Raw genomic sequence first — 17,342 nt, 5'->3', positions numbered from 1 at the left:
ATCCATAGATTTATCACATTTAATGTTTTATTATCTATAGCAGGGGTGTCAAAAGTGTGCCCCGGAGGCCATTTGCGGCCCACAGCTAATGTTTTAAAGGCCCACGGCACATTCTAAAAATACTATTAAAATAAACAAAAACATAACAAAAGTGAAATAAAAAAGCTTAAAGGTTAAATGTCATTTAGAAAAAGTTGCAATGTTGACTAATAAAACAAAGCTGTTTTTTTTTTCTTTCAAACTGTCATTGCTCAAAACATAATATTGAATCAAAATCAATGTTATTATGAATTATTGACCAATCCAAGGTTCCCATTACTTCACATCAAATATTACACTAAGAAAAATATTTTTGGTGGAAGATTTTGCAAATTTGGTAAATAAATAACCAGGGATGTCCGATAATGGCTTTTTGCTGATATCTGATATTCCGATATTGACCAAACCCTTAATTACCGATACCGATATCAACCGATACCGATATATACAGTCGTGGAATTAACACATTATTATGCCTAATTTGGACAACCAGGTATGGTGAAGATAAGGTACTTTTAAAAAAAATAAAATAAGATAAATACATTTAAAAAAATTCCTGAATAAAAAAGAAAGTAAAACCATATAAAAACAGTTACATAGAAACTAGTAATGAATGAAAATGAGTAAAATTAACTGTTAAAGGTTAGTACTATTAGTGGAGCAGCAGCACGCACAATCATGTGTGCTTACGGACTGTATCCCTTGGAGACTGTATTGATATATATTGATATATAATGTAGGAAGCAGAATATTAATAACAGAAAGAAACAACCCTTTTGTGTGAATGAGTGTAAATGGGGGAGGGAGGTTTTTTGGGTTGGTGTATTAATTGTAAGTGTATCTTGTGTTTTTTATGTTGATTTAATACCAAAAAAATAATTAAATAAATACATTTTTTTAAAAAAACAGTACCGATGATAAAAAAAACTGATACTGATAATTTCCGATATTACATTTTAAAGCATTTATCGGCCTGCCGATATTATCGGACATCTCTATAAATAACCAAAACATTTATATTTTGTTGTTTTCTTACTGTACCGAAAATGAACCGAACCTTGACCTCTAAACCGAGGCACGTACCGAACTGAAATTTTTGTGTACCGTTACACCCCTAACAAATAGTAATAACCACTGCTCAAGCCCTTTTTCCCTGCATGAGAAAAGTTATCTTTTTAATTTTTCTAATTAATTTAAGAATTAAATTACTGTTTTTTTAAAAATAATTCTATATCTGACAGGTAATTTATTCGAGTTTTTGTGAGAATTCTTCTCCGGTCTTCTCAGCTGATTTTACTGCAGCGCTCGCGTGTTTCATCTGCCTATAGCGGGGGTAGGCAACCCGCGGCTCTAGAGCCTAGCGCCGCCCTAGTGGCTCCCTGGAGCTTTTTTAAAAAATGTATGAAAAATGGAAAAAGATGAGGGGGAACATTTTTTTTAGTGTCGTTTCGCATGTTTAGTGTAGTTTCGCGTGTTTCATCTGCCTACAGCGGGGGTCGGCAACCCGTGGCTCTAGCACCGCCCTAGTGGCTCTCTGGAGCTTTTTTAAAAAATGTATGAAAAATGGAAAAAGATGAGGGGAAAAAAAATATTTTTTTGTGTTAATATGGTTTCTGTATGAGGACAAACATGACACAAACCTCCCTAATTGTATAAAGCACACTGTTTGTATTAAACATGCTTCACTGCTTCCAGTATTTGGCGAGCGCCGTTTTGTCCTACTAATTTTGGCGGTCCTTGAACTCACCGTAGCTTGTTTACATGTACAACTTTCTCCGACTTTCTAGGACGTGTTTTATGCCACTTCTTTTTCTGTCTCATTTTGTCCACCAAACTTTTAACGTTGTGCGTGAATGCACAAAGGTGAGTTTTGTTGATGTTATTGACTTGTGTGGAGTGCTAATCGGACATATTCGGTCACTGCAAGCTAATCGATGCTAACATGCTATTTAGGCTAGCTATATGTACATATTGCATCATTATGCCTCATTTGTAGCTATATTTGAGCTCATTTAGTTTCCTTTAAGTCCTCTTAATTCAATTTATATCTCATGACACACTATCTGTATGTAACATGGCTTTTAAGTTTTTGCGGCTCCAGACAGATTTGCGTGACGTAGCCAGTAGAACAGAGGTATGGCTCCCCCATTGAGGCCAATACAAAAAGCTCTGTTTTCATCTCATAATTCCACAGTATTCTGGACATCTGTGTTGGTGAATCTTTTGCAATTTGTTTAATGAACAATGGAGACTGCAAAGAAGAAAGTTGTAGGTGGGATCGGTGTATTAGCGGCTGGCTGTAGCAACACAAAGAGGAGGACTTACTTGGATAGCAGACGCGCTAGCCGATGCTAGCCACCAACCGATGCTAGCCGCCAACCGCATCTGTGATCGGGTGAAGTCCTTCGTCGCGCCGTCGATCGCTGGAACGCAGGTGAGCACGGGTGTTGATGAGCAGATGAGGGCTGGCTGGCGTAGGTGGAGCGCTAATGTTTTTATCATAGCTCTGTGAGGTCCGGTTGCTAAGTTGCTAAGTTAGCTTCAGCGTAGTTAGCAACAGCATTGTTAAGCTTTGCCAGGCTGAGATCTATTAACCGTGTAGTTACATGTCCATGGTTTAATAGTATTGTTGATCTTCTGTCTATCCTTCCAGTCAGGGATTTATTTATTTTGTTTCTATCTGCATTTGAGCCAGATGCTATCACGTTAGCTCAGTAGCTAAGTGTGTCACCGATGTATTGTCGTGGAAATAAAAGTCACTGTGAATGTCCATTTCGCGTGCTCGACTCTCATTTTCAAGAGGATATAGTATCCCAGGTGGTTTAAAATACAAATCCGTGATCCACAATAGAAAAAGGAGAGAGTGTGGAATCCAATGAGCCAGCTTGTACCTAAGTTACGGTCAGAGCGTATTCTGGCATTCTAGTCCGTCACTCTAACGTTCCTCATCCACGAATCTTTCATCCTCGCTCAAATTAATGGGGTAATCGTCGCTTTCTCGGTCCGAATCGCTCTAGCTGCGTTGAAAACAATAGGAAAATATGAGGAGGTGAACAACTGACTACGTCACGCTACTTCCGGTACGGGCAAGGCTTTTTTTTTATCAGAGACCAAAAGTTGCGAACTTTATCGTCGTCGTTCTCTACTAAATCCTTTCAGCAAAAATATGGCAATATCGCGAAATGATCAAGTATGACACATAGAATGGATCTGCTATTCCCGTTTAAATTTAAAAATTTCATTTCAGTAGGCCTTTAATATCACCTCCAAATATCAGATATCGTCCTCCTTGACTACTAACAATCAGTATCGGCCTTGAAAAAAACCAATGTCCAATTTGAACACCCTACCCAAGTAGCCAGATATTGTTCTTTGACCTACATTCCTTGAACATGCTGAGTCAGGGGTAAGTACACAAGAGCATGATCACAAATGGACATGTAATGCGATTATTCTAAAAGCATAGAGATTAGTTGCTAAATTGTCTGCATGCTCGGCCAACGAGGCTCCGGGCGAGTATCGCTGAGCGAAGCACTCCGCCATGTCCTCCGCTTCCAACGCCTTCCAGCCTCCTCCTTCCTCGGCGTCCGTTCATTATTCCTGCCCTCTGCTCCCGCCCCCATTTAGCCTGCCCGAAAGCGACACGCACTAAACACTGCGCTGAAAAGAAAAACGAACCGCGGGACAAACAACTTCCTGACAAGTTCACCAATCCCATGTAAAGTTAAAACTGTTTCCATTTGCCCTTCTCGTGCGGATCATCTTGTAATCATTATTGGAAAAATGTGGCTGGGAAGGAAGTCCATGAAGGAAGTATCTGGCACTTCGGAAAAAATACTCCAACAGTTTTATTGCTAATCCTTTACAGGTGGAACACTCTAATCATCTGCACTATTTATTACAGGGAAATATTGTACTTGTTTTTTTTATTCGGATAATCATTTCATAGTTTAAATAATCAAACTGAAATTTAGAAAACAAAAAATAATTGGATGGAATTCATTGAATATCATTTACTTTATTTTTTCCCAGCAGGCTCTTTCACATTGACTTTGTTCCTATTGTTGGAAAAACTAAGTTATGTTGATCTCGCTATTGCTGGAGAGTAAGACTGATGATTTTGGTGGGATCATTCGGGGTGATCTCACGACTCATGACCCATTTTTTGTTCAAAACCTAACAGAGCATAACAATTTTCCAAGAAACCGCTCACATGCCAAAAAAAACTCGTAAACTGGGGCCCTCGTATCCTAAGGTACTCAAGAGTCAAATCATATATCTGTTGGAACTAAGAGTCAAAGCATATCATATGTGTTGGAACTAAGAGTCAAAGCATATCATGTGTTGGAACTAAGAGTCAAAGCACATATCTGTTGGAACTAAGAGTCAAAGCATATCATATGTGTTGGAACTAAGAGTCAAAGCATATCATGTGTTGGAACTAAGAGTCAAAGCACATATCTGTTGGAACTAAGAGTCAAAGCATATCATATGTGTTGGAACTAAGAGTCAAATCACATCATATGTGTTGGAACTAAGAGTCAAAGCATATCATGTGTTGGAATTAAGAGTCAAAGCATATCATATCTGTTGGAACTAAGAGTCAAATCATATCATGTGTTGGAACTAAGAGTCAAAACATATCATATCTGTTGGAACTAAGAGTCAAATCATATTTGTGTTGGAACTAAACTCAAATCATATCATATGTGTTGGAACTAAGAGTCAAAGCATATCATATCTGTTGGAACTAAGAGTCAAATCATATCATGTGTTGGAACTAAGAGTCAAAACATATCATATCTGTTGGAACTAAGAGTCAAATCATATTTGTGTTGGAACTAAACTCAAATCATATCATATGTGTTGGAACTAAGAGTCAAAGCATATTATATTTGTTGGAACTAAGAGTCAAATCATATTTGTGTTTTAACTAAGACTCAAAGCATATCATATGTGCAGGAACTAAGAGTCAAAGCATATCATACAGTATGTGTTGGAACTAAGAGTCAAAGCATATCATATGTGTAGGAACTAAGAGTCAAAGCATATCATATATGTTGGAAGTAAGAGTCAAAGCATATATGTGTTAGAACTAAGAGTCAAAGCATATCATATGTGTTGGAACTAAGAGTCAAAGCATATTATATTTGTTGTAACTAAGAGTCAAAGCATATCATACTGTATGTGTTGGAAGTAAGAGTCAACGCATATCATATCTGTTGGAACTAAGAGTCAAAGCATATTTGTGTATTTAACTAAGACTCAAATCATATCATATGTGTTGGAACTAAGAGTCAAAGCATATTATATTTGTTGGAACTAAGATTCAAAGCATATCATATGTGTAGGAACTAAGAGTCAAAGCATATCATATGTGTAGGAACTAAGAGTCAAAGCATATCATACATTATGTGTTGGAACTAAGAGTCAAAGCATATCATATGTGTTGGAACTAAGAGTCAAAGCATACATGTGTTGGAACTAAGAGTCAAAGCATATCATATGTGTTGGAACTAAGAGTCAAAGCATATCATATGTGTTGGAACTAAGAGTCAAAGCATATCATACTGTATGTGTTGGAAGTAAGAGTCAACGCATATCATATCTTTTGGAACTAAGAGTCAAAGCATATTATTATATTTGTTGGAACTAAGAGTCAACGCATATCATATCTGTTGGAACTAAGAGTCAAAGCATATCTCTGTTGAAACTAAGAGTCAAAGCATATCATGTGTTGGAACTACGAGTCAAAGCATATCATATGTGTTGGAAAAAATGTGGCTGTGAAGGAAGTCCATGTGGAACGCTCTCCCTGACCACCTGAGGGCACCACAGACTGTGGATGCTTTTAAAGAAGGCTTTAAAACCATTTTTAAAAAAGCCTTTTTTTTTTTTTAGATATATGCGTGCTACTTGTAGTTTTTATTTTAATTTATTTTTATTATCTTTTTATTTATTTTTTTAATACGCTGTAACACTTTGAGGTTGTTTGCTCAATAGAAAGTGCTTTTTACAAATACAATCTATTATCATTATTAACAGACGGCGGCATTATATAAACAATAACACACCTTTTCAGTGTCAATGTCCGTGTTCTATGAAAACTATTTGTTGAATACAAAACATTATCAATCTATAATAATAATAATAATAATAATAATAATACTAACACATAGCGCTTTTCAGAGTACTCAAAGACGCTTTACAGGATAAAAAAATTAAAATATAAAACAGTTCAAAGTAATAATAATATAAAATACAGGAAATATAAAAGCAGTACATGGTCAAATACATAAAAACACTGGACATTACAAGACACACAACACTAATCACAGGTTAAAAGCAGATCTGAAGAGGTATAAGTCAACCGCACCGTTTTAAAAGCCGCAGGGTTCACAGTGCGGGAAAACGGTAGCGCCTTATAGTCCGGAAAATACGGCATGTGCGGTGCTGTTGGTGTAATAAATGCATGATGAAAAGTGGAAAGAAGACTCCAGTTAATACACCAGCAATAAAGAATGAAGGCAACGGTCCAAATGTTGCATGGAGATGAGAGTTGGCCGTTTATGAGGAGACTGAGCCGCCATCTTTGCTCCCGTGTTCAGATGCCCTTCATGCTCGGTGACTGGAGCCTCGCTGGCACCAGGGGTGGATCTTTGATTTATCACCTCATTCACCCTAATTCCCATCCAGATGTGCTTTGGCCTATAACCGAGCGCACTCACACACAGAGAGGCATGCACTCATGCAGATTCATTGCCAGGCAGTAGCGGCCATTTGCACACACACACACACACACACACACACACACACACACACACACACACACACACACACACACACACACACACACACACACACTGAATAGTCCAAGCCATTACCCACTCTTTTGGTTTATACATAGTCCACTGTAATGGATCACTGGTTCTTCATTATTTCTGTGGATCATAAATACATGCACATGCATTCAAGGTACCATCAAGTGACTGCCAAGTGTGATTTAGTATTCATAAAAAAAAAGAAAAGTGCACGGTTATGATTATAGCATTCCCTTGACCTACACTGCAAAAAGTGAAATCTAAGTACGATGAAATATCTCAAATAAGGGTGATATTTGCTTATTTTCTGTCTGATAAGATCATTCTTCTCACTAAGAAGATTTTATGTTAGAGTGTTTTACTTGTTTTGCTCCTAAATGATGTCAGTAAGATATTACAGCTTGTTGCTGAGATTTGATGAGCTATATTGAGTAAAACATGCTTGAAACTAGAATATCAACTGTTGCAAAGCTGTGTCATCAACACTCACAAGTAGAAAACTACTTTTTTAAAGTCATCATTTCTTATTTCAAGCATGTAAAATAAAAAATCATGACTTTGACACAATTGTGTCTCATAATTAAAGGCCTACTGAAACCTACTACTACCGACCACGCAGTCTGATAGTTTATATATCAATGATGAAATCTTAACATTGCAACACATGCCAATACGGCCGGGTTAACTTATAAAGTGACTTTTAAAACTTCCCGGGAAATATCCGGCTGAAACGTCGCGGTATGATGACGTATGCGCGTGACGAAGTCAGAGTAACGGAAGTTATGGTACCCCGTAGAATCCTATACAAAAAGCTCTGTTTTCATTTCATAATTCCACAGTATTCTGGACATCTTTTGCAATTTGTTTAATGAACAATGAAGGCTGCAAAGAAGACAGTTGTAGGTGGGATCGGTGTATTAGCAGCGGACTACAGCAACACAACCAGGAGGACTTTGTTGGAGCGCTAGCCGCGCTAGCCGCCGACCTCACCTTGACTTCCTACGTCTCCGGGCCGCAAAACGCATCGGGTGAAGTCCTTCGTCCTTCTGCCGATCGCTGGAACGCAGGTGAGCACGGGTGTTGATGAGCAGATGAGGGCTGGCTGGCGTAGGTGGAGAGCTAATGTTTTTAGCATAGCTCTGTGAGGTCCCGTTGCTAAGTTGCTAAGTTAGCTTCAATGGCGTCGTTAGCACAGCATTGTTAACCTTCGCCAGCCTGGAAAGCATTAACCGTGTAGTTACATGTCCACGGTTTAATAGTATTGTTGATTTTCTATCTATCCTTCCTTCTATCCTTTATTTTTTTGTTTCTATATGCAGTTAAAGCAAGATGCTATCACATTAGCTCGTAGCTGAAGCATTTCGCCGATGTATTGTCGTGGAGATAAAAGGCACTGAATGTCCATTTCGCGTTCTCGACTCTCATTTTCAAGAGGATATAGTATCCGAGGTGGTTTAAAATACAAATCCGTGATCCACAATAGAAAAAGGAGAGAGTGTGGAATCCAATGAGCCAGCTTGTACCTAAGTTACGGTCAGAGCGAAAAAAGATACGTCCATCACTGCCTCTCAAGTCCTTCACTGTAACGTTCCTCATCCACGAATCTTTCATCCTCGCTCAAATTAATGGGGTAATCGTCACTTTCTCGGTCCGAATCTCTCTCGCTCAATTGTAAACAACGGGGAATTGTGAGGAATACTAGCTCCTGTGACGTCACGCTACTTCCGGTACAGGCAAGGCTTTTTTTATCAGCGAGCAAAAGTTGCGAACTTTATCGTCAATTTTCTCTATTAAATCCTTTCAGCAAAAATATGGCAATAGCGCGAAATGATCAAGTATGACACATAGAATGGATCTGCTATTCCCGTTTAAATTTAAAAAAATCATTTTAGTAGGCCTTTAAAACAGATGACAGCCAATTGCTGTTTTATTTCCAATGAAACAATAGAACATACGTACTCATATAGTAGTACAGTTGGCACAGTACAGCAAACTGACAGTTACAGTATTTTTCAGACTATAAGTCGCATTTTTTTCATAGTTTGGCCGGGGTTGCGACTTATACTCAGGAGCGACTTATGTGTGAAATGATTTACACATTAGCGTAAAATATCAAATAATATCATTGATCTCATTCACGTAAGAGACTAGACGTATAAGATTTCATGGGATGTAGCGATTAGGAGTGACAGATTGTTTGGTAAACGTATAGCATGTTCAATTTTAGGGGTGGGCAATTAATTTTTACCGGGGGCCGCATGACCAGCCCGAGCACTGCTGGAGGGCCACATCGACAATATTTCAATTAAATATTGCTCAATATTATTTTTGATGTATACCGTAAAATAAATAGTAATAATAATAATACTTTCATTTAACCTAACTTAACTTAATACCAAAAGCACTGCTTTGGAAATCATTTGTACCCCTTTCAGAGATCACATTTAGTTCCCCTTCAACATCCTCATGTTGCACAATGAAATGTAAGCATAGGATGAAGTGTGCATTCCTGTAACAGCATTCCATGATTAATATAAATACATTAACATTAATAATAAATGACAGTAAAATAAGCACACGTATGACTGAGGAGTCATAGTGTAACTTTGTATGGTGTTTGAGTTGTCCGACTTTTTGTGTGGCCATAAACGCACCAGTGGTTTAGTGCTATGCGTGTTGGTGACAGATGACAAGTTGGTTTTGGCCTGGTTTGTACAGCAGAAAATGACTAGTTTTTCCAGATAGAAGTGTTTTACTCATGTTTTTGGTGTGGTTATGGCCGAATATAAACAGTTTTGCTCAATAAAGTGATCGATATAATTCCTGTCCTCGAAGCATCTCGATAGACGTTACAATAATTGAACGGCGTTCAATTGAACGGTGTTGAGGAACACCGTTAGGGCCGCTTGTTGTCACTGTCACTCAAAGTTGCATTGCAAAATTACACAGAATAAATATGTTTATTTGGTTTAGAATTCAGATGGGATTTGATTTGGTGCGCGGCATATATTTGCTGCGCGCAGAGGACGCTTGAGCAGTGCGCAATTGCGCAGGCACGCACCTTAGAGGGAACGTTGCTTGGCAGTCCATGTCTTGTTGAAAACACGCCATTCCTCATCAACTTTTCTCTTTTTAGCGTCCTGTGCATCACTTGTCGCTGTGCACCTTCACTCGCAGGTTACACACGGACATACGCCCATAAATAACACTTTTCAAAATAAAAGCAGCACAGTTGTATTGCGCGACCGACATAGATGTTTTTTCAACTTTATTTTGTAATTTGTGATTGCAGCTGTTCACGTTCACTCACCGTCACGCACGCGCATACATCCACACGGAAGTAATACAAATAACGCTTTTCAAAACAAAAGCAGCACCGTTGTATTGCACACTCGACATGGATACTTTTTTAAATGTATTTTGTAATTTATGATTGGCCTCACGCGGGCCGGACAGGGACGCACAAAGGGCCGGATGTGGCCCGCGGGCCGCAGAATGCCCAGGTCTGTTCTATATGTTATAGTTATTTGAATGACTCTTACCTTAATATGTTACGTTAACATACCAGGCACCTTCTCAGTTGGTTATTTATGCCTCATATAACGTACACTTATTCAGCCTGTTGTTCACTATTCTTTAGACATTTTAAATTGCCTTTCAAATGTCTATTCTTGCTGTTGGCTTTTATCAAATACATTTCCCCCAAAAAAATGCGACTTATACTCCAGTGCGACTTATATATGTTTTTTTCCTTCTTTATTATGCATTTTCGGCCGGTGCGACTTATACTCCGGAGCGACTTATACTCCGAAAAATACGGTAATATTTAAATATTTAATATTTAAGCATTTCAAACTATTTTGAACAGAAATAGTTCATGCACATTCAGATGAATTCTTCAAAATTACAAGACATTTTTTTTTAGCATTAATTGACTGAAAGAGCACGCACTTGGCGCGATGATGTCATGTTATCCATGGAAAAATGCATTTTTAGACAATATGATTTGCCTGAGCGGCTAGGAGACCCCGAGAGTAACAAGCGCTTGCCTTGTTGCCTTTCCATTAAGAACAATAAATTAGTTTTTAGTATAAGTTTGCTGGTTTCAAGAAATGTAATGCCGAGCGCATATCATTATGTCAAGATAATGGCACTAGCATTTACTTCGTTTAAGAATATTTTTCAACATATTGAGCAAAAACGTCTTTTTTTTTTTTTCCTACCAAGAAAAGTGCACTTGTTATTAGTGAGAATATACTTATTTTAAGCTATTTTTGGGTTCATTGAGGTTAGCTAATTTGACTTGTTTTGGAAAGTCTTGACAAGCCAAATTTTCTTGTTCTATTGGCAGATAATTTTGCTTAGTTCAAATAAAATAAATAAATAATGATAAATTATATATTAAATAAATAAAATACCCCTCATTTATTTTTATTTTTTGTCTTGTTTTTGAACACTGACTTTTTACATTGTACTAGAAAACCCACACTTGGCAAATTGTCTGTTTAATTTTTTTCTGATCCATCTCTTCAAAACATCATTTTCTTCATTTATGTGTTCGTAATATTTTAATAACCGCAATAATGTTTCGGGGTGCATGAGAAAGAGGGGGGGAAAAAGAGAGCGTTTTTCTTGACCACATGGTTTTGTATTGCAACAGAACCAACGTTGGGACGGTGGCGAGGAGCAAACTGCTCAGTCAGCGTTGACGGCGCGGATGAGTTTGATTTTATTTGTATTTTTATTAAGGATCCCCATTAGCTGGTTGCCACAACAACCTACTAGTCTTCCTGCACTGCAAAAAGTCAGTGTTCAAAAACAAGAAAAAAAATACAAAAATGAGGGGTATTTTATTTGAATTTAACAAAATTATCTGCCAATAGAACAAGAAAATTTGGCTTGTCAAGACTTTCCAAAACAAGTCAAATTAGCTAACCTCAATGAACCCAAAAATAGCTTAAAATAAGTATATTCTCACTAATAACAAGTGCACTTTTCTTGGTAGAAAAACAAATATGAGACCTATGTTTTACTCAATATAGCTCATCAAATCTCAGCTGTAATATCTTACTGAGATCATTTAGGAGCAAAACACTTAAAACAAGTAAAACACTCTAACATAAAATCTGCTTAGTGAGGAGAATGATCTTATCAGACAGAAAATAAGCAAATATCACCCTTATTTGAGATATTTCATCTTACTTAGATTTCACTTTTTGCAGTGTGGCACTTGTCTAATCCGTTAGCCTTCACCTTTCACAAACACCCTCAGTCAGAGCACTTTAATGAGTTAAATCAACCCGAGCCAGCCAAGCCGAGGCTCCTCTGCAAGGGTTTTAGGAAGCGTGACCCGGGTAAGTAAGAGTCCCAGGGCCTGGGCATCATCACGGCCTGACCACGGCGGTTGTGGCGGAGGAGGTGTCTCACTAAGCGTGTCCCTAGAGTCCGCCATTACGGAGTGACAACCGGCCCAGAGGCTGTTCTTTGTCACGGCAATGAGACGCTCATTTGTGTTCGTGTTCGATTGCCGTTAGTGCGCTTTGGATCGGAAGAGGTAGTTGACCCGGGGGAAGTGGAATCGTGTGTTCCTTCTTACTGCTGACGTTCGACCGCCTGGTCGTGTGGCGGCTGCAAGTTGCCGTCTGCCACCGTCCAACCTTTGCCTTACGACACTTTGCCAAAAAGGAAAAGTGACTAAAATCGTTGGCGAGAATTACAATGGAGACATTTTGTGTTATTTTTCAAACTCATTGAGCTGTGCTGCACTTTATTGACCATAAATGATGAGCTTCAAGCACACCTGTGAAGTGAAAGCCATTTCAGGTGGAGAGAATGCCAAGAGTGTGCAAAGCAGTAATCGGAGCAAAGGGTGGCTATTTTGAAGAAACTAGACTATAAAACACGTTTTCAGTTATTTCACCTTTTTGTTAAGTACATAAGTCCACATGTGTTCATTCATAGTTTTGATGTGACAATCTACGATGTAAATAGTCATGAAAATAAAGAAAACCAAGAATGTGTCCAAACTTTTGACCTGTACTGTATATTTCCGCCGCTCCCAGTCTGTGGAACGCTCTCCCTGACCACCTGAGGGCACCACAGACTGTGGATGCTTTTAAAAAAGGCTTAAAAACCCTTCTTTTTAAAAAAAGCCTTTTTTTAGATATATGCATACTAGTTTTAGCTATTTGGCTGTTCTAGTTTTTATTTTTATTGTTTTTTTATTATCTTTTTTTTTTTTTTTAATACACTGTAGCACTTGGAGGTTGTTTACTCAATGTAAAGTGCTTTTTACAAATAAAATCTATTATTATTATTTATTTATTTTTTACATTTAGGAATTATTAACATAAAACTACTTGGGGGAAAAACATTTTTTTATATATTTTTATTTTTTTTAGACATGTATCTCGTGCGCACGAGAAACTTTTTATAAAGTTATAAAAAAATTTAAAAAAAAAAAAATTTAAACATTTATTTATTTATTTATTTTTTAGACATGTATCTCGTGCGCACGACAAACTTTTTATAAAGTTATAAAAAAATGTTTAAATTTTTTTTTAAAAAAACATTTATTTATTTATTTTTTAGACATGTATCTCGTGCGCACGAGAAACTTTTTATAAAGTTATAAAAAAAAAATTAAAAAAAATAATTTTTTAACATTTATTTATTTTTTAGACATGTATCTCGTGCGCACGACAAACTTTTTATAAAGTTATAAAAAAATGTAAAAAAAAAATTGTTTTAAACATTTATTTATTTATTTTTTAGACATGTATCTCGTGCGCACGACAAACTTTTTATAAAGTTATAAAAAAATGTTAAAAACATTTTTTTTAAAACATTTATTTATTTTTTAGACATGTATCTCGTGCGCACGAGAAACTTTTTATAAAGTTATAAAAAAATGTTAAAAAATTATTTTTTTTAAACATTTATTTATTTATTTTTTATAGTTATAAAAAAAATGAAAAAATTTTTTTTTTTAAACATTTATTTATTTATTTTTTAGACATGTATCCGTGCGCACGACAAACTTTTTATAAAGTTATAAAAAAATGTTTAAAAATTTTTTTTTTAAAACATTTATTTTTTAGACATGTATCTCGAGGCGCACGACAAACTTTTTATAAAGTTATAAAAAAAATTTAAAAAAAAATTTTTTTTAAACATTTATTTATTTATTTTTTAGACATGTATCTCGTGCGCACGAGAAACTTTTTATAAAGTTATAAAAAAATGTTTAAAAAATTTTTTTTTTAAACATGTATTTATTTATTTTTTAGACATGTATCTCGTGCCAACGACAAACTTTTTATAAAGTTATAAAAAAAATTAAAACATTTTTTTTTTTTAAACATTTATTTATTTATTTTTTAGACATGTATCTCGTGCGCACGAGAAACTTTTTATAAAGTTATAAAAAAATGTTTAAAATTTTTTTTTAAACATGTATTTATTTATATTTTAGACATGTATCTCGTGCGCACAAGGAACTTTCTCGTGCGCACGAGATACATGTCCAAAAAAAAAGAAAAAAAATTATAATTTTTTTTTTTTTTTAGACATGTATCTCGTGCCAACGACAAACTTTTTATAAAGTTATAAAAAAAATTAAAACATTTTTTTTTTTTAAACATTTATTTATTTATTTTTTAGACATGTATCTCGTGCGCACGACAAACTTTTTATAAAGTTATAAAAAAATGTTAAAACATTTTTTTTAAACATTTATTTATTTATTTTTTAGACATGTATCTCGTGCGCACGAGAAACTTTTTATAAAGTTATAAAAAAAAAAAAAAAAATTTTTTTTTTTTAAACATTTATTTATTTATTTTTTAGACATGTATCCTGTTCTCGTGCGCACGAAATACATGTCTAAAAAAAAAAAAAAAAAAAATCATATATATATATAAAAATAAATTTAAAAACTTTTTTTTTTTTATAACTTTATAAAAAGTTTCTCGTGCGCACGAGATACATGTCTAAAAAATAAATAAATAAATACAATTATTTGAAAAAAAAATTCCCAATGTCACTTTAGGGGCCCCGTATTAACATGTATTTATTGGATAATTCATTTATTTGTATTTTTTCTCCATAATGGAAACATGCAGTGAATTGAAAAAAAAAAAAGGTTAATGTTGGCTTTGACATCCTGTAATGCAGAAAACAGCAGATATATATGTGTATATATATATATATATATATATATATATATATATATATATATATATATATATATATGTATATATATATATATATATATATATATATATATATATATATATATATATCCAGGGCAGTAGAAAATGGATGTATGTATGTATTTGTATGAATGTTTTGAGTTATTTCTATATTATTCCTTATTGCAGTCTTTTTTGAATCCCTCGCTGTTTGTTTCCGGGACGTCATTTGCATAAACGTGCGGCGTGGTACACGCATGATCCATCTTGTGGAATGGCAGAGTAAATCACGCTGACGCGGAGAAGCGGAGAGGGCGTCTCTGCCATTTAAATGTATAGAATATAGAAAAGCCTCATCAGACGCGGGCCGGCGCCCCCAAAAGAGATTGGCCTTGCCGATGGCCCCCGCCGTATATTCACCTGAGCATCGCGGAACGGATCCCGCTGACCTAGACCGCGGCGCTCTGCAGCCTCGTAAATGTCAGCGGCGCCGACTTTAATGAAGACGGGTGGAGTGTCTTTGAGGAGTCGCTTCCACGCATTAGCTTAAGCAAAACGCGAGGCTCCGCACAGGCGGCTTTCGTGACCTTCAATGATGTCCTCTCGCTAACACGCGGAAAATGTTCGCCTTCTCTTCCATGATGAGACGTGCAAGAATGTTCTATTCACAGCCCGCGTGAACAGTTTTTCCGACGGCCGTGCGGCGCTTTTTAGTAAGGACGCCGCGCGATGAAGGATCTCTTTCAATACTCGCGCTCATGCGTGACTTTGTGTCAACATAGTAAAGCAAACGCTCATTTTTAGCCTCAACACAAAACCACTGCAAAAAGTGAAATCTAAGTAAGATGAAATATCTCAAATAAGGGTGATATTTGCTTATTTTCTGTCTAAGATAATTCTTCTCACTAAGCAGATTTTATGTTAGAGTGTTTTACTTGTTTGAAGTGTTTTGCTCCTAAATGATGTCAGTAAGATATTACAGCTTGTTGCTGAGATTTGATGAGCTATATTGAGTAAAACATGCTTGAAACTAGAATATCAACTGTTGCAAAGCTGTGTCATCAACACTCACAAGTAGGGATGTCCGATAATGGCTTTTTGCCGATATCCGATATTCCGATATTATCGGCCGATAAATGCGTTAAAATTTAATATCGGAAATTATCGGTATCGTTTTTTTATTATCTGTATCGTTGTTGTTTTTTTGTTTTTTTTTGTTTTGTTTTTGTTTTTTTCATTACGAAATCAACATAAAAAACACAAGATACACTTACAATTAGTGCACCAACCCAAAAAACCTCCCTCCCCCCATTTCTTTCTGTTATCAATATTCTGGTTCCTACATCAATATATATCAATACAGTCTGCAAGGGATACAGTCCGTAAGCACACATGATTGTGCGTGCTGCTGCTCCACTAATAGTACTAACCTTTAACACTTCATTTTACTCATTTTCATTCATTACTAATTTCTATGTAACTGTTTTTATATTGTTGTACTTTCTTTTTTCTTCAAGAAAATGTTTTTAATTTAGTTATCTTATTTTATTATTTTTTTTAAAAAGTACCTTATCTTCACCATACATGGTTGTCCAAATTAGGCATAATAATGTGTTTATTCCACGACTGTATATATCGGTTGATATCGGTATCGGTTGATATCGGTATCGGTAATTAAAGAGTTGGACGATATCGGAATATTGGCAAAAAGCCATTATCGGACATCCCTACTCACAAGTATAAAACTACTTTTTTTTCATTCAATTCATTTCTTATTTCAAGCGTGAAAAAAAAAAAATCATGATTATGTCAAGATAATGGCACTAGCATTTAATTCATTTAAGAATATTTTTCGACATATTGAGCAAAAATGTCTTTTTTTTTTTTCTACCAAGAAAAGTGCACTTGTTATTAGTGAGAATATACTTATTTTAAGCTATTTTGGGGTTCATTGAGGTCAGCTAATTTGACTTGTTTTGGAAAGTCTTGACAAGCCGAATTTTCTTGTTCTATTGGCAGATAATTTTGCTTAGTTCAAATAAAATACCCCTCATTTTTGTATTTTTTTTCTTGTTTTTGAACACTGACTTTTTGCACAAACCCTCAACTGAAGATTCTTTTTTATTATCATTCATATGTTAATATGAATGATAATTAGAGATGTCCGATAATATCGGCCGGCCGATATTATCGGCCGATAAATGCTTTAAAATGTAATATCGAAAATTATCGGTATCGGTTTTTTATTATTATCGGTATCGGTTTTTTTGGGGTTTTTTTTAATTTATTA

The 17,342-nt window shown here is 35.7% G+C and overlaps 1 protein-coding gene across 1 annotated transcript in view; it reads left to right on the top strand.

Annotated features, from left to right (window-relative positions):
• The window catches only part of LOC133639440 (lipopolysaccharide-responsive and beige-like anchor protein), a 231,290-nt gene that overhangs the window by 115,278 nt on the left and 98,670 nt on the right, over positions 1 to 17,342 (top strand). The window lies entirely within an intron of this gene.

Source organism: Entelurus aequoreus, linkage group LG22 (assembly GCF_033978785.1).
Source record: "Entelurus aequoreus isolate RoL-2023_Sb linkage group LG22, RoL_Eaeq_v1.1, whole genome shotgun sequence".
Taxonomy (NCBI): domain Eukaryota; kingdom Metazoa; phylum Chordata; class Actinopteri; order Syngnathiformes; family Syngnathidae; genus Entelurus; species Entelurus aequoreus.
Note: the sequence above shows the minus strand (reverse complement) of the source record. Positions and strands in the feature narration are given on the sequence as shown.